General features: G+C 38.4%; 1 protein-coding gene across 5 annotated transcripts in view; it reads right to left on the bottom strand.

Annotated features, from left to right (window-relative positions):
- TAB3 (TGF-beta activated kinase 1 (MAP3K7) binding protein 3) overlaps positions 1-22,901 on the bottom strand; it is a 90,104-nt gene that overhangs the window by 52,891 nt on the left and 14,312 nt on the right. For 4 of the 5 annotated variants that reach the window (XM_059384764.1, XM_059384768.1, XM_059384767.1 and 1 more), the window contains exon 2: positions 3,941-4,043. The gene's annotated coding sequence lies outside the window, so the exon portion shown is untranslated. Of the gene's footprint in view, positions 1-1,096; positions 1,269-3,940; positions 4,044-22,901 lie in introns of all 5 variants that reach the window. The other variant, XM_059384765.1, reaches the window with a different exon arrangement.

Raw genomic sequence — 22,901 nt, 5'->3', positions numbered from 1 at the left:
ACATACACACACACACTTTACCATATTTTTACCAAATTTTTAAATTTCTTAATTACTTTATCTTAAACATTACCCCCAAAATGAGCAAAAGTTCTGGGCACCTACACGAATGCTGTGTTCTACCATATGTAATAGCTTTTTCAAATCTCTCATACGACAATGCAAAATCCACCCCACATTCATGTCAACTTTCCTCCAGTGACCTAAATCACCACAGCTTTTTCCCCCTCCTAAATGTCCGAAAAGCTGTGCATTTATTACCACTATGAGCACCTGAACTAATGGTTTTTAACTTTTTATTGTCCTCTAGGTATTATCACTGTAAATCTTGAGAACAAAAACCAACAGTACCTTGTGCACACTAAATATTTAGTAAAAATGACAAAATACAGGATTTTATATTTATTGGAAATCAAGGTGTTTCAAGGTCATTTTTTCCCCCCAACAAAAGGCCAGAAGAGCTCCTCAGGCAGGCTGGCTTCTCAGGGGTCGGGGCATTTGGGCAGTAGTGCTTGAATAGGGGGAGAGGGTACCCTGAGTGCTCTGTGTTGCCCTGGGCTGCCTTGGGGACAGGCAGCACTAGCTCAAAGGTAGGGTTAACTCCAAAGGCCTCAGCCTCCAGCAGTTCTGAAACAGAATCCTCCTTGGTCAGCACTGGGGTTCGTCAATGCTGCCTGCAGTAATGCTCCCGGGATGGCTCTCTTTAGACCAGCCGTGGGGGCCGAGCACCCTCTGGAACCCCTTCTGGTAGTCTGGGAGGTGACAAAGGGCAGCTGGGCTGGCAGATGCCCCCAGGGCTGGGATCAGTGCCGTTTTGCAGGGAGCCTTCCGAATGGAAACTGATTATGGTTCTCACGGAAATCCAACAGGATGAAAGGGCAACCCCGCCCCTGGGGACTGGTGCCCCCACCTTGCCACCCTAGGCCTTAGGATTCCTCTACACCCCCACCTGCCCTCTGTCACTCTTCTTCCTTGGAGTCCACTACTAGCACCCACTCGAAGATATGAAGGAAAATGTCGCACACAGTCACTCAGGACTTCTCCCATCTCCAGACCTTCCTGATGCTTGCCATCCCTTTCTTGATGTCATCCTTACCCCAGCTCTGGGTCTCAGTCCATATGGTCCAGCCAGCCATGCTGGCAGGTCTAAGGTCGAGGCTGTGGTTGGGCTGCCTCCCGTCCGGCAGGCTCAGGTTCAGCACAGGACCCGGGTGCCGCTCTCTTGGCTGACCGTCCCTCCCCACTCCAAGGCCTTTATTAGATCAATTCTTAAATGGCATTATTTAAAAAGAAAGACAGGACAATTGATGGGTAACACATGCTAAAGGCAGATCATCTCTACATTTTATTAAAGAGATTACTTAGAACAGTGTTTTTCAAATGGCAAGTTGTGGCCTATTAGTGAATTGTGTAATAAATTTATTGGATGATGACAAGCATTTTAGAAAAAGAAAAGAAGTATCATAGAAAGCATCAGAGTGCTTTATACATAGTAATGATAAACAGTTACTCAAAAAATTTATTTGAGGTATAGATATGTATTAAATAATGATGTAAATGTGTTTTTAGGGGTTTGTTTTGGTTTGGTTTTTTTACTGTGGGTTGTTATAAGAAATACTGACTTAGAATGAGGTATTATAGGTTAAATAATAAAGAATATTTACTACCTTTCCATTTTACTTTCATCTTAATAGATGGGTAGCTTTCTAATTAACCAAATGGAGTTGAGGAACATCTGGACATAAAAGCCGAAAAAACTCTTAATGTTATGAATTTTTCTGTGACTGTATCTTTCTCAAATGCAGCCTCAATGTGTTTTGTGTGTCTCCCTCACATACTACCAGAGGTTCCTACCTTCTAAAAAGTTTTTTTTTAAGTAATCAGTGTCCTAAACTCAGAAATTCAAGATCACAAACCATGGGTATTTCCTACTGGAAAGGTATGAAAGATAAACAAAGTACTACTTATAATCATTTATTTAACAATGACAAATCTGACAATCCTCCCAAACCCACTGTTCATTCATTTAACAAAATCTGAGCACACATCTTAGAGGTAGAAAAGACCCATGCCCCCTCAAAGAAACACACTGGCAGTTATAGTAGAGTGGGATTAAGTACTATAATAAGCTTTCAGATACAGAAACAATTAAAGTAAGACAAGGAAAAAGAGTATGAATGAAAGCTTCATCGAAGAGATGACATTTAAGCTGGGTTGCAAAGAATAGGGTTCTTTGAAATAAGAACAGAAATAGAACATTAGAAGGAACTCTATACATCATGTAACCAAGTGGCTCCCAATTGGGGATGATTTTGCCCAAAAAGGCATATTTGGAAATGTTTGGAGACAATTTTAGTTGTCATACTGGAGAGGGATGCTACTGGCATTTGGTAGGCAGAGGCCAAAGACACTGCTCAACATCCTGCAGGCACAGAACAGGCCCTGGCAAGAAAGAATTATCTGGTCCCAAATATCAATAGTGCCAAGGTTGAGAAACTCTAAGTCCAACTCAGTACAATCCCCTTGTTTTACACAAGGAGGTAACTGAAGGCCACAGGGATTTTAAAATTTGCTAAAAAAGTTTATAAAACAGGCCTCATAAATCTTGTCCAGTGTTCAATTCACAACACACCCACACCCACATGTTATTATACTAGGAAACAGTATATATATAACAATAATAATAAATAACACATATATATAATATACATATATGTTATATATAACATATATAATATGTATATAATATGTATATATGTATATATGTATATATAATATAATATATATGTAACATATACATAATATGTATATTATATATCTAATATATATAACAGTTTTATTTATTTCTTTAAAGGTGTTAATTATTTATTTGACAGAGAAAGACAGTGAGAAAGGGAACACAAGCTGGGGGAGTAGAAGAGGGAGAAGCAGGCTTCTCACCCAGCAGGGAGCCCGATATAGGACTCGATCCCAGAACTCTGGGATCATGACCTGCACCGAAGGCAGACGCTTAGTGACTGAGCCATCCAGCTATCCCAGGAAACAGATGTTTTTAAAAGAGTGGGAACATGGGGCACCTGGGTGGCTCAGTGGGTTAAAGCCTTTGCCTTCCGCTCAGGTCATGATCCCAGGATCCTGGGATCGAGTCCCGAATCAGGCTCTCTGCTCAGTAGGGAGCCTGCTTTCTCCTCTCTCTCTGCCTGCCTCTCTGCCTACTTGTGATCTCTGTCTGTCAAATAAATAAATAAATAAATAAATGCGTTTTCTTAAGAAAAGGTTAGGAACGTTTGTGTAAGGTGGAAAAATAAACTATCTCAATAGAAATCAAAGGTGATATTATTATACTGTCTTGAAACAGATCTACCAATGGCTCAAAGTAAAAAGGATACTACAATACTATTTAAAAAATTATACCCATATTTGTTTTAATACTAGATTTATCATCTATACAACTTGGTTACTGAACATGGACCTCTAAGAAAAATTACAATAAAAACCAGAGAATTGGAAGGTCAGCATATACACACTCCACACTCAGTTACTCCTGAGGGCAGGGCTTCAAAGCTTTCCCAGCTCCAGCCACAATCACTGGGTGTCTGGAACCTGGGCGGGATTTGCCCCTTTAATTCAAAATCAAATTCTAAGTTACCCTTTCCGTCGGGGCTGGTGAGGTTTCTAATAAAAAAAAAAGATGAAATGTACACACGCCTCCCTCAAGGTCCTGAATTAGGGCCTGGACACCTGAAGTTACCTAGACATCTTTTATTTTCTCATCTTTGCTCTTCAATCAACAAAAAGGATGGGGGTGAGGGGATAAAATAAACAACGATGCTAAGAGCAATACAAATTAGATTTCAAAAAAGGTTTTTGCTCTAATAACTACAGAAATAAAGACATATATATATATATATATATATAGATATAGATATAAACTCCTTACCTCCAATTTTTCAAAATGATGAATCTTCAACTAAGATAACTTGTCCAGTTTGACACACAACAGTTCACGGTGAAAAACTTGACAAAAGGCTGCAGACACTATGCTAAAAAAAATTAAAGACCAAACAGGTAAGATTTCAACTATGAAAGGTTTAAAGAAAAGAGCATAAGCAAGTTATACAGCAAATAAATACAAGGTCATGAAACAGAAAGCATTTGTTTGTACACCTTTACTACCTGAAATTTCAGTAAATAAGGTTGATGTTCCATCAGCACTAACAGGAAGTTCACCTGAGTAAATCAGTCACCTTGGTCCCCTTCCCACTAAGTCGCTTTTAGTACCTAAGGGAGATCTATCAACAGCAGAGGGTTAGGATTAGGGCAAAGATTTTCTGAGGTTTTGTCTTCCCAGAAAGCTAGCAAGAAGAACTTTAATTGCAGCCCTGGCAAACCATCAGGGGTCCTGGTAGCTTCCCATTTATACTAGCCATTAAAATTTAATGGATTTCAGGTTCTTTAAGAGCCATAGGTCTTAAAATTTAAATGACTCCATACCATGTCTAAGTTATTCTCTGGTAAAGGAATTTTTCAGATTTCCACACCCCAAATGAGCACCACACCCTTACAGCAAAGCCCAACAGCAAAGAGGGTATATGGTTCTTTGTCACCTGATATACCTTCTCAATAGAATTACAACTGCTCAGGGTGCAGGGGTGGCTCAGTGGGTTGGGCCTCTGCCTTCAGCTCAGGTCATGATCTCAGGGTCCTGGGATCGAGCCCCACATCTGGTTCTCTGCTTGGCAGGGAGCCTGCTTCTCCCTCTCTCTCTCTCTCTCTCTCTCTCTGCCTGCCTCTCTGCCTACTGGCTATCTCTGTCAAATAAATAAATAAAATCTTAAAAAAAAAAAAAGAGGTACCCCTGGGTGGCTCAGTGGATTAAGTCTCTGCCTTCAGCTCAGGTCATGATCTCAGAGTCCTGGGATCGAGCCCCACATCGGGCTCTCTGTTCAGTGGGGAGCCTGCTTCCCCCTCTATCTCTGCCAGCCTCTCTGCCTACTTGTGATCTTTGTCAGGTAAATAAATAAAATCTTTTAAAAAATTACAAAATAAAATTAAAAAAGAAAAAAAAAGAACTACAACTGCTCACTAAAGACTGGGGAGTCTTTAACCATAACCCATAACCCAACTCACAAAGTCAATCACCTAACACTCAAAAATACGAAAAAAGAAAAATACCTGATCATAAATGCCAGTGAATATATATAAATATACATAAAGAAGAAAGCAGAAATAAGTACATACCTATCAATAATTACTTTAAATGCAAATGGACTAAAGCGCCAATAGAAAGATACAAGGTAAGGGGCACCTGGATGGCTCAGTCTGCACAGCATGCAACTCCTGATCTCAGGGTCATGAGTTCAAACCTCATGCTGGGTGTGGGGCCTACTTATTTAAAAAAAAAAAAAACAGATACCAGGTCAATGAATTAAAAAAACAGGATTCATCTATATGCAGTCTACAAGACACTCACTTCAGAACTAAAGACACATGTGGACTGAAAGTGAAGGGATGGAAAAGCATTTATCATACAAATCAAGTGAGAAAACAAACAAACAAAAAAAGCCAGAGTATATCGGGAAATTGGGTGGCTCAGTCAGTTAAGGCTCTGACCTTCTCATTTCAGCTCAGCTCAGGTCTTAATCTCAGGCCATGGTTTCAGGCCCCGTGTTGTGCTCCACACTGGGTGTGGAGCCTATTTAAAAAAACAAAACAAAACAAAACAAACAAACAAAAACTTACTATGTACAAGAGCCAGGGTAGCAATACCTATATCAGACAAAATAGACTTTAAAATGAAAATTGTAGCAAGAGACAAAAGCCATACATAATAATAAAGGAAACAATGCAGTAAGAGGATATAAAAGTTGTACATATCTATGCACCCAGCATAGAAGAACCAAAATTCGTAAACCAATTATTAACAGACAGAAAGGGGAGAAAAAGACAGTAATAATAGTAGTGAACTTTAACACCCCACTTACATCCACAGATAGATCATTCAGACAGAAAATGAAAAGGAAAGAATGGCTTTAAGCAGCACATTAGACCAGACAGACCTAACAGATATGCACAGAACATTCCATCCCAAAACAGAATACACATTCTCTTCAAGTGCACATGGAACATTCTCCAGAATAGATCATGTAAGGCCACAAAACAAGTCTCAATGAAAACTGAAAACACATCAACCATCTTTTCCAACCAAAACAGTATGAAACTACAAATCAATTACAAGAAAAAATTCCGGAAAAACACAAATACACGCAGGCTAAAACAACATGATACTAAAAAAATGGGTCAACCAAGAAATCAAATGGGAAATCAAAAAATACATAGAGACATATGAAAATGAAAATATGTTGGTCCAAAATCTTTGGGATGCAGCAAAAACAGTTCTACGAGGGAAATTTATAGCAATACAGGCCTTCCTCAAGAAATGAGAAAAATGTCAGATAAACAATCTAACCTTATTCCTAAGGAAGCTAGAAAAAACAAGGCCCAAAACTAGTAGAAAGAAGGAAATAGTAAAGACTACAGGAAAAATAAATGACATAGAGACTACAATAAAAAAATGATCAATAAAATGAGGAGCTTGTTCTTAAAAGATAAAATTGATAACCATTAGCCAGATTCATCAATAAAAAAAGAGAGCTCAAATAAATCAGAAATGAAAGAGAAGTAACAAACTGACATCACAAAAACACAAAGGACTGTAACAGACTACTACCAAGGGGCGCCTGGGTGGCTCAGTGAGCTAAAACCTCTGCCTTCAGCCCAGATCATGATCCCAGGTTCCTGGGATGGAGCCCCACATCAGGATCTCGGCTGAGCGGGAACCCTACATCTGCCTCTGCCTCTCTCTCTGCCTGCCTCTCTGCCTACTTGTGATCTCTATCAAATAAATAAATAAAATCTTTAAAAAAGAGAGAAAGACTGGGGCACCTGGGTGGCTCAGTGGGTTAAGCCGCTGCCTTCAGCTCAGGTCATGATCTCAGGGTCCTGGGATTGAGCCCTGCATCGGGCTCTCTGCTCAGCGGGGAGCCTGCCTCCTCCTTTCTCTCTCTCTGCCTCTGCCTACTTGTGATCTCTGTCTGTCAAATAAATAATAAAATCTTAAAAAAAAAAAAAAGAGAGAGAAAGACTACTACCAAAAATTATGCAGCATGAAAATGGACACCTAGAAGAGATGGCTAAATTCCTAGAAACATACAATTTTCTAAAACTGAATCAGGAAGAAATAGAATATTTGAACAGAATGATTACTATAATAGATAAAACCAAATCAGTAATCAAGAAACTTACAAAAAGCGAAAGTCTAGATCCACATAGCTTCACAGGTGAATTCTACCAATTATTTAAAGAGTTAATACCGGGGTGCCTGGGTGGCTCAGTGGGTTAAAGCCTCTGCCTTTGGCTCAGGTCATGTTACCAGGGTCCTGGGATCGAGCCCCACATCGGGCTCTCTGCTCAGCAGGGAGCCTGCTTCCTCCTCTCTCTGACTGCCTCTCTGCCTACTTGTAATCTCTCTCTGTCAAATAAATAAATAAAATCTTAAAAAAAAATAAAATTCTTTGCCAGAAAAATATTTTTAAAAAAATAAATAAAAAGTTAATACCTATCCTGAACAAAGTATTCCAAAAAATAGGAAAAAAAATTCCCTAATCATTCTATGAGACCAGCAGAACCCTGATACCAAAACCAGATGAAGATATTAGAATAAAAGAAAATTACAGAGAAATATCCCTGATGAAAAGAAATGAAAAATCCTCAACAAAATGTGAGCACACCAATTCATTATTACATTAAAAGAATCATTCACTGTGATCAAGTAGGATTTATTCCAGGGATGCAAAGGTGGTAAAATACTCAAAAATCAATGAGACATCAAATAATCAAGAGAAAGGATAAAAAACCTTATGATTATCTCAACAGTTGCAGAAAAAGCACTTGACAGAGTACCACAACCACTCACGATAAAAACTCCCAACAAAGTAGGATGAGAGTGAACATACCATAACACAATAAAACACACATATAAAAACCCACAGCTAACAGCATACTCAATGATGAAAAAGTGAGAACTTTTCCTCTAAGATCAGGAAGACAAGGATGTCCACGCTCACCACTTTTGCTCAACATAGATCTGTCAGACAAGAAAAAGAAAAAAAAGGGGGGGCACAAAGTTGTAGAGAATAAGTAAACCTATTTGCAGTTGACGTGATACTACATAGAAAAAACCCTAAAGCTTCCACCAAAAAATTATTAGAACTGATCAATGAACTCAGTAAGTTGCAGGATATAAAATTAATATACAGAAATATGTTGCATTTCTACACATTAATAATGAAGTAGTAGAAACAGAAATTAAAACAATTCCATTTAATTTCACCAAAGAGAATAAAATTCCTACAAATAAACTTAACTAAGAATGTGAAAGACCTGTATTCTGAAAACTATAAAACGCCAATGAAAGAAACTGAAGAGACACAAATGGAAGGATACTTCGTGCTCAGGGATTAGAATAATTAATATTTTTAAATATCCATAATACCCAAAGAAATCTATACATTCACTGTAATCCCTATTGAAATACCAAGAGCATTTTTCACAGAACTAGAACAAATAATACTAAACACCGTGACAAGCCAAAGCAATCTTGAGAAAGAACAAACCTGGAGGTACTAAAATCCCAGATCTCAGGACATACTATAAAGCTGTAATAATTAACACTATGCTACTGGCACAAAAACAGATACATAGATCAAAGAAACAAAATAGAAGGCATAGAAATAAAGCCACACTTAGTCAATTAATCTATGACAAAGGAGGTAAGAGTATACAATGGGGAAAGGAGTCTCTTTAATAAATGATGCTGGGAAAACCGAACAAGCTACAGGCTAAACAACGAAAATGGACCACTTTCTTACACCATACACAAAAATAAACTCAAAATGGATTGAAGACATAAATCTAAAACCTGAAAATACAAAACTCCTTGAAGAAAACATAGCTAGCAATTTCAGAGACATCAGGCTTAGCAACATTTTTCTAGATATGTCCCCCAGGCAAGGGAAACAAAAGCAAAATTAAACTATTGGAACTACACCAAAATAACAGGCTTTTACACAACAAAGAAAAGCATCAACAAAATGAAAAAGCAACCTACAGAATGAAAAAAGATACTTGCAAATACATTAACTGATAAGGGGCTAATATCCAAAATATAAAAAGAACATCTAACAACTCAAGGCCAAAAAAACCCCTCAAGTAATCTGATTAAAAAATGAGAAGACCTCAATGGACATTTTTCCAAAAAAGATATACAAATGGACGTCACATAAAAAGATGTTCAGGGGCACCTGGGTGGCTCAGTTGGTTAAGCCTCTGCCTTTGGCCCGGGTCATGGTCTCAGGGTCCTAGGATTAAGCCCTGCATTGGACTCCCTGCTCAGCAGGGAGCCTGCTTCCCCCTCTCTCTGCCTGCTGCTGCTCTGCCTACTTGTGATCTCTCTCTCTGTCAAATAAATAGATAAAATCTTAAAAAAAAAAAAAAGATGTTCAGTCATTACGGAAATGCCAATCACAATGAGATACCACCTTAAACCTGTCAGAATGGCTATTTCAAAAAGCCAAGAAATACCAAGTGTTGGAAAGGATGTAGAGAAAAGGGAATCTTCACTCATTGTTGGTGGAAATATAAATGAGTATAGCCACTGTGGAAAACAGTATGGAGGTTCCCCAAAAAATTAAAAATAGAAATATTATATAATACAGTGATTCCACTACTGGGTCCTTACCCAAAGAAAATGAAAATATTAATTTGATATCTGCACCCTTGTGTTTACTGCAGCATTATTTACAATAGCCAAGATATGGAAACAACCCAAGTGCCCATCCATAGATGAACGAACCACTGAAGATGCAGTGTGTATGTATGTGTGTGCGAGTAATGGAGTATTACTCAACCATAAAAAATTGTATCTTGGCATTTGAGACAACATAGATGGGGACCTAGAAGGTACTGTGCTAAGTGAAGTAAGTCAGAGAAAGACAAATACCATATGATTTCACTTACATGTAGAATCTAAAAAGCAAAACACAGTAAAACAGACTCTTAAATGCAGAGAACAAGCTGATGGTTGCCATACGGGAGGTGGGTGGGGGAATGGTTGAAACAAAAGGGAGTAAAATGTACAAACTTCTAGTTATAAAATAAGTTAAGTCACTTAAATGAAAAGTAACATAAGGAATATAGCCAGTTACATTGTAATAATGTTGTTTGGTGACAAGATGGTGACTACACTTATGGTGAGCACTGAGTAATACAAAGAATTGTTGAATCAGTGTATTGTACACCTGAAGCTAATATAACATTGTACACTACTTATACAGCAATTTGAAAAAGAAGAAAGCAGTCTTGAGTTCCCCAAGAGGTGTTAACAGCTCAAAAACGGATTAGATATTTCAGGTTAACCAAGTAGCCCTATTAAAATGAGGAAAAATCTTCTACAGAGAAAGAGTACAGCTAATAATGGCAGAAGTGACCAAATTAGAAAAATCACTACTTTGTTTTATTTATTTATTTACTTAGTAAACTCTACCCCCAATGTGGGGCTTGAACACATAACCCCAAGATCAAGCCTCACATGCTCTACCAATTCAGCCAGCCAGGCACCCCTCAATTTCCTAATTTTTAATTAAATAACTAATCCATGCACTGGTAATCAATGGATGATAAAAGAATGAGGTAAAAAGTGGGGTTCCATGAGGGGATCAGGATGTTATCACCTGAACCTGCAACAAATCAAACAAACTACATAGAAAAGTTTTTTAGAGAACTGGGGAAACTCGAACATGGACTAAATATCATATAAGCTATTAAGAAATCATTATCAAGGGTGCCTGGGTGGCTCAGCAGGTTAAAGCCTCTGCCTTCTGCCCAGGTCATGATCCCAGGGTCCTGGGATCGAGCCCCACATCACGCTCTCTGCTCATCAGGGAGCCTGCTTCCCCCTCTCTCTCTGCCTGCCTCTCTGCCTACTTGTGATTTCTGTCAAGTAAATAAATAAAATCTTTTTTTAAAAAAGAAATCATTATCAGGTGTGTTGTATATGATCATAAATTGCAGTAATGCAAGATAATGTGCTGCTTTGGAGACATATTATTTAGGAATAAAATAATGTCTTAGATACGCTATAAATCCTCAGCAAAATAGTGGAGTAGGGGATGAGGAAACAAGTATGGTGAAATGTTGATGACCACAGCACAGAGGTTCACTAAACTTAGTGTACATTTCAAAATGTTGGGGCGTCTGGGTGGCTCAGTGGGTTAAAGCCTCTGCTTTCGGCTCAGGTCATGGTCCCAGGGTCCTGGGATCCAGCCCCGCATCGGGCTCTCTGCTCAGCAGGGAGCCTGCTTCCTCCTCTCTCTCTGCCTGCCTCTCTGCCTGCTTGTGATCTCTGTCTATCAAATAAATAAATCAAATCTTCAAAATGTTCACAAAAAGGGTTAAAATAAAAGCAATCAAATAGAGTCACTGCAGAGTCTAAGGAGAAAACAACAATGAATTCAAATTAACATTTAAAAGAACACTTTCATTACTTTTTAGAGACCGCAAAAAAAGCTGCAGATATAAGACTACTGCAAGAGTTCTTAAGGCAGTCCACAGTCCAAAGATAAAATCCTTAAAAAGCCAACACTATTTATTTTAACTATCAATTTAATACTAATGTTAGTAACCGTATTATTAATTATAATGATCACATTATCATTTATAACTGATTATACTGCACATATTAATTTAAGTATTTATTGAAAAGTTATTATATGCAGGCTCTGCAGTAAGTGGTAAAGGAAGACTGGGAAGCCCATTCCCGGTTTAAAGCTTCCACCTGAGCTGGTGAAAAAGAACATAATCCATACACTAATAACAGAGTTCAGAGAAAGGAGAGATGGGTTCAGGTAAAGCAAACGAAAGAAAAATAACCAAACGAAAGAAACGAAATAACCAGTTAACCAAAGAAAAATAACCAAAGCAGACAACAAAATAGATACAAGATTTTAAAAAAGGAAGGGGGAAAATGCAAAAGTTCTGATGAGGATATCCAAAAAGATGATGGCACCAGTCACAGTTCTATCAAAATTTTATTTTTGTTTTTAAAGATCGGAGAGTGAGCGAGAACTCATGTGGCAGAACAGGGACAGAGGGGCAGAGGGTGAGGGAGAAGAGGGGACCCCCCCCAGAGAGTGCAGAGCCTCACAGGGGGACTCAATCTCAGGGCCCTGAGACGATGACCCGAACCGAAATCGACAGTAAGATGCCTAACCAATTGAACCACCCAGATCTATCAATATGTCAATGCATGACAGATTTGTCAGTAGGACAGGAGGCAAAAGTAATAAATGAACTTTCAAGAAAAGAACCCTTAGACAGGGATCTAAAAAAAAATAGTTCTTGAAAGAAAATGGAGTAATACTGAATGAGGCCACATCCTCATACCCTTAAACATGTAGTAAATGAACACTATGTAACTGAATATACTCCAAGTAAACAAGAACATTTGACATTCACAGACCCAATAAAAGATAACTGTTCAAGGTTACCCAATCAAGAGCATTGAAGTGAGATGTAAGCACCATGCAGAAGCACCATACTTCTGGTGAAGCAGTGACTCTATTGCTGCAAAAAAAGGTCCAAGGGAGAAAAGCTTTTTGTTCTCCCTAAGATTCAAATGATCAGCGCAAACAAGATTTTTACTAGGATTTTAATCGAGTGATTAGAGAAGCAAGAAAAAAAGCCTTACAGAAGATATCCAGTAAGGGAGTTAGAGTTTGATTTTAACCATAAGAAGAATAAGGATGGCAAATGTGTCAGAAAAAAAGAAAGGTATCTCTCAGAAGTGGAAAAACAGAAGCATGTCTAAAGAGAGGGAAAGGACTGACTATACACGTGGGGATAAGAAAAGACAGTAACAAAAGCAAGCTTTCCAACAGGGCAGAAGAGTTGGCAAATTCCAGAGCTAGTGGAAGGGGGTGGGGCAGGGGTGGGGGAGTCACTGAAGCTCAGATATGAAGGCATAATCTCCCAATTGTCTCAATCCTTAGGACATGAATTATGAAGTCATTCTGCCGTTTAGTTTACAGAAAGAAAAAAGCATTAACATGACAAAACTAGGCAATCAGTGAGTATCTATAGGCAAGTTTTAACGGGTCACAAGAGATGAAAAAAAAAATGCCCTAATGGTCACAAAGGACATATGCCCTTAACCAGGTATAAGGCAACAGACAAGTCACTTAATTTCTCTTAGGCCCTATTATCTAACCCTTTGTGTAATACACGTAACTATCACCACTTTACCAGGCTATTATGGAAACTACACAAAGAAGGAAAATGTTCCTCACTTGCAAATAACTATATTAATTTATGAGGCTGTTTGAGAGCTCTCACAGGACAGCAAAAAGGCATCTCTGCAGAATGGCATCTTTCTATTTTCAAAAGGACAGATATATATAATACCTACAAAGAGATAAACTAAGAAAGATGTAATGATGGTAAAAGTGTAGCTAGGAAAGCATTATTTTCCACAACATAAAAAAAATTAGTTAATACTGCATATCCCATTTTCAAGAGCAATTAAGAGGGATTCATGTTCTGAGACTCATTCCAGACACTATTTTTAGCTGAAACTTAAATACAACAAATGTGTCCATTGTCAAGGTCTAGAAACTGCCCAACATTGAAGAGACTTAAAACACTGAGTATTCTGGTAAAAGTTTCTTTATAATTTATACACACACACACAGAACATAACCTTTTAATACAAATGTATATAATTATCCAAGTGAGTACAAATACATAAAACAAAACTTAAAAGAGAACTAGGGGCTGAGTCTGAACTCTTAGAGAAACATAACAAAAGCATATTCTGCCATAAAGAGCCAACAGAAGGACCTCCTCTTTTGGTTATGGCACATTGCTTGATTTAAACCAATCTTCCTGCTGAAGACATATAAACAGAACTACACAAAATAAAAGAAATGACTCTTACAGGGGCACCTGGGTGGCTCAATCAGTTAGGCATCAGCGTTTGGCCCAGGTCATGATCCCAGGGTCCTGGGAATGAGCCCCAAGTCTGGCTCCCTCCTCAGCAGAGAGTCTGCTTCTCCTTCTCCCTCTGCCTCTCCAATGCCTCTCATGTGTTATCTTTCTCTCACACACAAATAAATACATAAAATCTTTAAAAAAAGGAATGACTTTTGTAAAAGATTGAAGAACCAACAGGATAGTGCTTTTGGATTGATTAAAGGATCAGAAGATTCTGAGAAGTTACCCAACAACTCAGAGGAAACTTAGGTTAAACTGCATCTGACAGCCTGACAGGCTGAGAAGGACAAAAGGAAATCCTCTTCTCCCACCTTCAGGTCAGGAAACTGAAGAGCAGTACCATATTAGTAAGGGTGAACAAGAAATCAATCAATGCATACACTGAATGGAATTTGGCCCTGAGTCAACTGGTTGGCCAAGAAAAAGTCTTAAAAGTTGAGATGAGACTAAGTAATCCTGGATTCTCTCAAGCAGATGTCACAAAAATATGGGGCACCTGAGTGGTTCAAGTGGTTAAGCATCTAACTCTTGATTTTGGCTCAGGTCATGATCTCAGGGTTGTGAGATCCAGCCTTCTGTGGGGCTCTGCACTGGGTGTAGAGCCTACTTAAGATTTTCTCCCTCTGCTCCTTCTCTCCCCGCCCCCCCCCCCCCCCCCCCAAAAAAAACACCAAACCAGATGCCACAAAAATAAATCCTTTCTGGAAGACATCCTTGGTCTCAATTTCTAAAATGATCTTTCAAATCCAATGCCCAGCATACAGTTGAGAACTAGACACTTGAGACAAGAAATAAAGATCAAATGCCAAATAGCAAACAACAAAAAGTGACTCAGAGGGACTCCAAATACTGGAATTACCAAATAGAGATTTTTAAATTACAACGTGAACCCAGCAATGAACTAAAATACCGTAAAAATTGACATAGAAGATTTTTTAAAAGAAAAAGTAATCGTGATACTGAAAAATGCAAAAACCAAAATTAAGAATTCAATAAACAGGTTTAAAGCCGGTGGGATAGTAAATCAAAAGACAGATTAGGAAGAAAAAAAGCTTAGAGTACAGTGGAAGGTCTACCATACAATGTAGTTAATTGGAATCCCAGGAGAAAAAACAGTATGGGGCAAAAGCAATATATGAATAGCTGAAATTTTCCAAAAATGATAGATGATATCAGACCACATACTAAAGATTCTCAATGGGAACACCCGGGGCTTCAGTCAGGTAAGCTTCTGGGTTCCACTCAGATCATGATGCTGGGGTTCTGGGATCAAGCCCCATGTCGGGCTCCCTGTTAGGCAGGGAGTCTGCTTCTCCCTCTCCCTCTGTACCGCCACATGCTCCTGCACTTCCTCTCTCTTTCTCTCGCTCTCTCTCTCTCAAATAAATAAATAAGACCTTCTAAAAAATTCTCAATGAATTCCAAGCTCACAATCAACAAAGAAAAACTTAAATGCATGAGGGGGGAGGAGATTACTTTCAAAGAAGCAACACTTCAGATAGCTTAATTTGTAACAACAAACATGGAAGCTAAAACAATTTCTGAGGAGCAGAAAGAAAAACAACTGCCAACAACTGCCAACAACAACTGCAGAGAAAATATCCATCAAGAATGGAAATGAAATATATTTTCAGACAAGTAAAAACAGAATTCACTTCCAGCAAACCCAAAAAATCATAAAGCAAAAGAAAACTGATCCAAACTGGAAGGTCAGAGATACAGAAAAGAAGAAACTTTCATGAAAGTTTAAGGAAGCAGTTTAAAACCTAACAAAACACTGTATAAAATATTGTCTTGTGGAATTTAAGATACACGCAGAAACTTTTCTCTGAACTAAGTTATATACATTAAATATGTATACCTTTTATAAAAAAATATATACAGAAAGTGAAGTTACATGACAAAAGCATATATGTCAGGAGGTGGTTAAATGGAACTAAGGAGTTCTAATATTCTTGCTTCAACCAAGAGGAAAGTAAAAGTATCACTTAACACTAAACTTTGATAAGTGAAATATACATGCTGTAAGCCCTGGGTAATCACAAAAAAAATTAAAGTGAATAGGTGATATTTGAACCAATAATGGAAAAAGTGATATAAAAGATAATCAAACTAAAGGAAGAGACAAAGAAAATACCTAACAGGTGAAACAGAAATGTGACACTGGAAGTAATCCCAAAATGCCAGTAATCATATTAAATGTGAATCAATTAAATGTTCTCCAAAACATTAAAGATTATCAGATTGGATTTTTGAAAAAAAAGAAAAAAACCTAGAGGGGCACCTGGGTGGCTCAGTGGATCAAGCCTCTGCCTTCGGCTTTGGGTCACGATCTCAGAGTCCTGGAATCAAGCCCCGCATCAGGCTCTCTGCTCAGAGGGGAGCCTGCTTCCCCTCCTCTCTCTGCCTGCCCGTCTGCCTAACTTGTGATCCCTCTCTGTCAAATAAATAAATAAAGTCTTTAAAAATTAAAAAAAAAAAAACCAAAAAATAGATGTTGCTTTCAAGAGACCCATCCAAAACATAATGCAAAAAGATTAAAAGTAGGGGCACCTGGGTGGCTCAGTTGGTTAAGAGTCTGTCTGCCTTTGGCTTGGGTCATGATCCCAGGATCCTGGGATCAAGCACAGCATCCGGCTCCCTGCTCAGCAAGGAGCCTGCTTCTCCCTCTCCATCTGCCGCTCCCCCTGCTCATGCACATGCTCACTGTCTCTCTCTCTCTCTCTCTCTGTCAAATGGATAAATAAAATCTTTTAAAAAAACAATTAAAAGGGTAGAAAAATACATCATGCAAACATTAGCCAAAGTAAAGATGCAATAGCTAAATTAGTTTCAGACAAAACAGACATCAAAGAAAAATCATCACCAGACTTAAGAGTCACTTCAAAAACAGTAAAACATTTAATTCACCACAACAATATAATTAACTAAATTTGTATGCAACTAGTAACATGGCCTCAAATTATATACATAGGTAAAGTGGATACAATTACTAGGAGAAACAGACACAGGTCAGTATCACAGTGGCAGTTTTAAAAATCTCTCCCCCATTCCCTGGGTGGCTCAGCTGGTTAAGCGTCTACCTACAGCTCAGGTAATGATCCCAGGGTCTTAGGATCAAGCCCCACCTTGGGCTCTCTGCTGGGCAGGGACCTGTTTCTCCCTTTCCCTCTGACACTCCCCCAGCTTGTTCTCTTTGTCTTTATCAAATAAATAAAATCTTTATATAAAAAAAAGATCTCTCTCGGTAGTTAAAAGAGTAAGATGATGAAAAATCTGTAATAATACTGATACAACACAGTTAACAAACTTCACCAACAGGCACACACAGAACACTGAATCCAAGACCTACAGAACATACACTTGCCAAGCACTTACATTACAGAAAATGACCACAGGTTGACCATAAAGTAAATCTGAAGAATCTTAAAGTCACTCAAAGGAAGTGCTCTAAGAAAAATGTGATAAAGGCAGAAACCAATTACAAAATACACATACTTAGAAAATTCTCTTATTACTAGAACTTAAGAAATACAATTTTATTAAATAACCCATGGATCAAAGAAGACATAACAATGGAAATCAGAAAGTGATAGGAAATAATGAAAATATTACCCCCCAAAATTATGGAATTCGTGTAAATACTTGAAAGTGAAATGTAATTTTTTGTTTCAAGTTTTATTATGTTCAGTTAGCCACCATATAGTACATCATTAGTTTTTGAGATAGTGTTCAACAAATTCATTAGTTGCATTTAACACCCACTGCTCACCACAAAACCCATCACCCGGTTACCCCATCCCCCTAACCCCCCTTTCTGTATCCCTCAGTTTTGTTTCCAGGAGTCCAGAGTCTCTTACAGTTTGTCTCCCTTGAAATGATAGTTTTAAATCCATGTGTTAGGAAGGATAGAAGGTTGCACATTTATACCTAACTACCCCTGTTAAGAAGTTAGAATAAGAAAAGCAAAGTAAATTCTAAATAAGTAAAAGGAAATAATGAACATAAAAGCAGATATTAACAAGACAGAAAAACACCCCAAATGGGTTTTTTGTTATTGTTGTTTTTAAAAAATTACTCTAATTGCTAAACCTCCACAGAAATTATTTTATTTTATTTTATTTATTTTGAAAGTGAAAGAGAGAGAGAGCGCTCGCATGCAGAAGCATGAATGTGGGGGAGGGACGATGGAGAAGCAGACGCCCTGCTGAGCACAGGACTTGATCCCAGACCCAAAGATCATGACCTGAGCAGAAAGCAGATGCTTAACCGACTGAGCCACCCAAATGCCACGGAAATTATTTTTAAAAGCGGGGGGGGGGAGATACATATATCCAGTAACAAATGAAAAAGGCCCAAGAGAAATAAAAATAGACAACCACATGAAAACTTGTACATGAATGATTACGGTAGCTTTTATCCACGGTAGCCAGAAAATAAAAATCACCCAAATGTCCATCAATTGATAAATGAATAAATAAAATGACATATTCATAAAATGTAGTATTTTCTGGCAATAAAATATAAAACTGATAAATGTTACAATATAGGTAAACCTTAGCATTATGAAAAGTGAAAGAAAGCCGTTCACAAAAGACCAAATATCATATGATTCCATTTATATGAATATTGCAGAATAAACAACTCTGTAAGGGGAAAAAGGACTTGTGATTACCTAAGGCTGATAAAGAGGGAAGAGAGTTTGGGAGATAAAGGGGAGCAGGATTTCTTTCTGGGGTGATGAAAATGTTCTAAAATTGATTATGATGATGGTGGACAACTCTATGAATGTATTAAAAACCACTAAATTGAGTGGCACCTGGGTGGCTCAGTCGGCTAAGCATCTGCCTTCAGCTCACATCATGATCCCAGGGTCCTGGGATGGAGCCCCTTATTGGGCTCTCTGCTCAGCCGGAGCCTTGCTCCTCCTGCTTGTGCCCTCTCTCTCTTTCTGTCAAATAAAAAAAAATTAAATTGTATACTCAAAGCTGTTTGAAAAAGGAACAGAAGGGAGGACTATCACTAAGAAATCTGTACACATTAAATGACAAAAAAGTGTAACTGTAATGCCAATACATTTGAAACTTCAGAAATGGTCGTGAGAAAAAATAAAGACACATCTTCTTCCAACTATAATAGTATGAAACTGAAATCAATTAAAAGAAGAAAAACAGAAAATTCATAAATATGTGGAGATTAAACAACGTGCTACCGAACACTGAATGAGTTAACAAAGAAATCAAAAAGAGAAATCAAGAAGTACATTAAGACAAGAATCTACATTATTTCATGCAATCCCTACCAAAATACTGACAGGGTTTTTTTCCCACAGACTAAAACAATCCTAAAATTTGTATAGAACCACAAAGGACCTCCAACAGGCAAAACAATCTTGAAAAAGAAAAGCAAGGTTGGAGACATCATAATTCCAGACTTCAAGTTATATTACAAAGGTACAGTAATCAAAACAGTATGGTACTGACACAAAAACAGACCCATAGACCCATGTCACAAAGTGGAAATCCCAACTATATGGTCAATTAACCTTCAACAAATCAAGAAAGAATATCGAATGGAAAAGACAGTCTCTTCAACAAATGGTCTTTGGAAAACTGGATGGCGACATGCAAAAGAAGGAAAGTAGAAAACTTTCTTATACCATACACACAAATAAATTCAAAATGGATGAAAGACTTCAATGTAACACTTGAAACCATAAAAATCCTAGAAGAGAACACAGGCAGTAACTTCTTTGACATCAGCTATAGCAACTTCTTTCTAGTTATGTTACCAGAGGCAAGGGAAACAAAAGCAAAAATAAACTACTAGGACTACATCAAAATAAAAGCTTGGAAGTAATCCCAAAATACCAGTAATAAATAAATAAAAAGCTTGTGCACAGTGAAGGAAATAATAAAACAAAAAGGTGACCTATGGAATGGGAGAAGATTTTGCAAATGACATCTGATGAAGAGTTAGTATCCGAAATATACAAAGAACTTATCAAAGTCAACCTCCCAAAATTGAATAATCCAGTTAAAAAATGGCAGAAGACATGAATAGACAGGTCTCCAAAGAAGACGTCCAGACAGCCAACAGACACATGAAAAGATGCTCTACATCACTCATTGTCAGGGAAATGCAATTCAAAACTACAATGAGCGATCATTGCACACCTGTCAGAATGGCTGAAATCAACACAGGAAAACAGCAGGTGCTGGTGAGGCTATAAAAAAAAGGGAAACTGTCAAGATGCCTGGGTGGCTCAGGCATTGAGCGTCTGCCTTCAGCTCTGGTCATGATCCCCGGGTCCTGGGATCGAGCTCTGAGTCGGGCTCCCTACTCAGCAGGGAGTCTGCTTCTCCCTCTCCCATTCCCCCTGCTTGTGTTCCCTCTCTCGCTGTGTTTCTGTCAGATAAATAAATAAAATCATTAATAAAAAGAGGGGGGAACAGTCTTACACCATTGGTGGGAATGCAAACTGGTGCAGCCACTCTGGAAACCAGTATAGAGGTTCCTGGAATATATAATGAAATACTACTCAGCCATAAAAAAGAATGAAATACTGCCATTTGCAATGATGTGAATAAAGCTAGAGAATATTATGCTAAGCAAAAAAAGTCAGAGAAAGATAAATGATATAACTTCACTCAAGTGGAATTTAAGAAGCAAAACAAATGAGCAAAGGAAAAAAAGAGAGGCAAACCAAGAAACAGAATCTTAACTACAAAGAACAAACTGATGGTTACCAGAGGGGAGAGGTGGGGAGTGAAACAGGTGAAGGGGATTGAGAAGTGCACCTATGATGAGCATCAAGTGATGTATTCAAGTGCTGCATCACTGTATTGTACACCTGAAACTACTATTACATTGTAAGTTAACTAACTGGAATTTAAATAAAAACTATTTTTTTAAGATTTTATTTATTTATTTGACAGAGAGAGAGAGAGACAATGTGAGAGGGAACACAAGCAGGGAGAGCAGGAGAGCGAGAAGCAGCCTCCCCACTGAGCAGGGAGCCCGACAAGGGACTTGACTGCAACCTGACACAGGGCTTGATCCCAGGACCCTGGGATCATGACCTGAGCCGAAGGTAGACACTTAACAACTGAGCCACCCACATCGGGCTCTCTGCTTGGCGGGGGTGCCTACCCCTTAAATAAAAACTTTAAAGAAATCCCTTGAGGGGTGCCTTCAGCTCAGGTCATGATCTCAGGGTCCTGGGATCAAGCCCTGCATTAGGCTCTCTGCTCAGCAGGGAACTTGCTTCCCCCCCCCCCGCCCTCTGCCTACCTCTTTGCCTACTTGTGATCTCTGTCAAATAAATGAATAAAATCTTTAAAAATTTTTAAAGATTTTTAAAAATAAATAAAAGAAATACTTTGAGTCAAATGAAAATGTAAATATGCCAAGATTTATGCAATGCAGAAAAAGCAGTTCTAACAGAAAAGTTCAAAGCAACAAATGCCTATATAAAAAGACAAGAAAAATCTCAAATGACTTAACATTACACCCCAAGGAACTGGGATAGGGGAGGAAGCCTAGAGTTCATAGACTGAAGGAAATGACAAAGAACAGAATAGAAATAAGTGAAATAAAGATGAAAAAGACAACAGAAAAGATCAATAAAATGAAGAGCTAGTTATCTGAAAAGATAACAAAATTGAGAACATTTAGCTAGACTCAACAAGAAAAAAAGAGGGCTCAAATATATAAAAACAGAATCAAAGAGGATGCAAGAGATCCCACATAAATACAAAGAATCGGTGGGGGGGGGGGTACCTGGGTGGCTCAGTGGATTAAGGCCTCTGCCTTCAGCTCAGGTCGTGATCCCAGGGTCCTGGGATCAAGCCCCACATAGGGCTCTCTGCTTGGCGGGGGAGCCTGCTTCCTCCTCTCCCTCTGCCTGCCTCTCTGCCTACTTGTGATCTCTGTCTGTCAAATAAATAAATAAATAAATAATACAAAGGATCATAAGAGACCACAATAAACAATTATACGTAAACTGAAAAACCTGGAAGAAATGAATTAATTCCTAGAAACATACAACCTTTCAAGACTAAATTATTGCAGAATAGAGTACGTGAATAGAACAATTACTAGTGTAACACCTGGGTGGCTCAGCTGGTTAAGCTGCTGCCTTTGGCTCCGGTCATGATCCCAGGGTCCTGGGATCAAGTCCCACATCTGCCTCCTTGCTCAATGGGGAGCCTGTTTCTCCCTCTGCCTGCAGCTTCCCCTGCTTGTGCATGCACATGCACTCTCTCCCTCTCAAACAAAGAAATAAATAAAATCTTTTTTTAAAGATGTTATTTATTTATTTGCCAGAGAGAGATCACAAGTAGGCAGAGAGGCAGGCAGAGAGTGAGAGGAGGAAGCAGGCTCCCTGCTGAACAGATAGCCGGGTGTGGGACTCAATCCCAGGACCCTGAGATCATGACCTGAGCCGAAGGCAGAGGCCTTAACCTACTGAGCCACCCAGGCGCCCCAAATAAATAAATAAAATCTTAAAAAAAAGAACTATTACTAGTAAGGAGATTGCATCAGTAATCAAATACCTTTCAATGAGCAAAACACCAGGACAGGCAGTGACACTAGTGAATTCTACTAAACATTCAAAGAAGAGTATCAATCATTCTCAAATTCTTCCCCCAAAAAATGGAAAAGAAGGGAACACTTCCAAACTCATTTTACAAGACCAGCATTACTCTGATACCAAAACTAAATAAGAACATCACAATCAAAGAAAATTATAGGCCAGTATCACTGATGAACACAGATGCAAAATCCTCAAA

Source organism: Mustela nigripes, chromosome X (assembly GCF_022355385.1).
Source record: "Mustela nigripes isolate SB6536 chromosome X, MUSNIG.SB6536, whole genome shotgun sequence".
Lineage (NCBI taxonomy): Eukaryota > Metazoa > Chordata > Mammalia > Carnivora > Mustelidae > Mustela > Mustela nigripes.
Note: the sequence above shows the minus strand (reverse complement) of the source record. Positions and strands in the feature narration are given on the sequence as shown.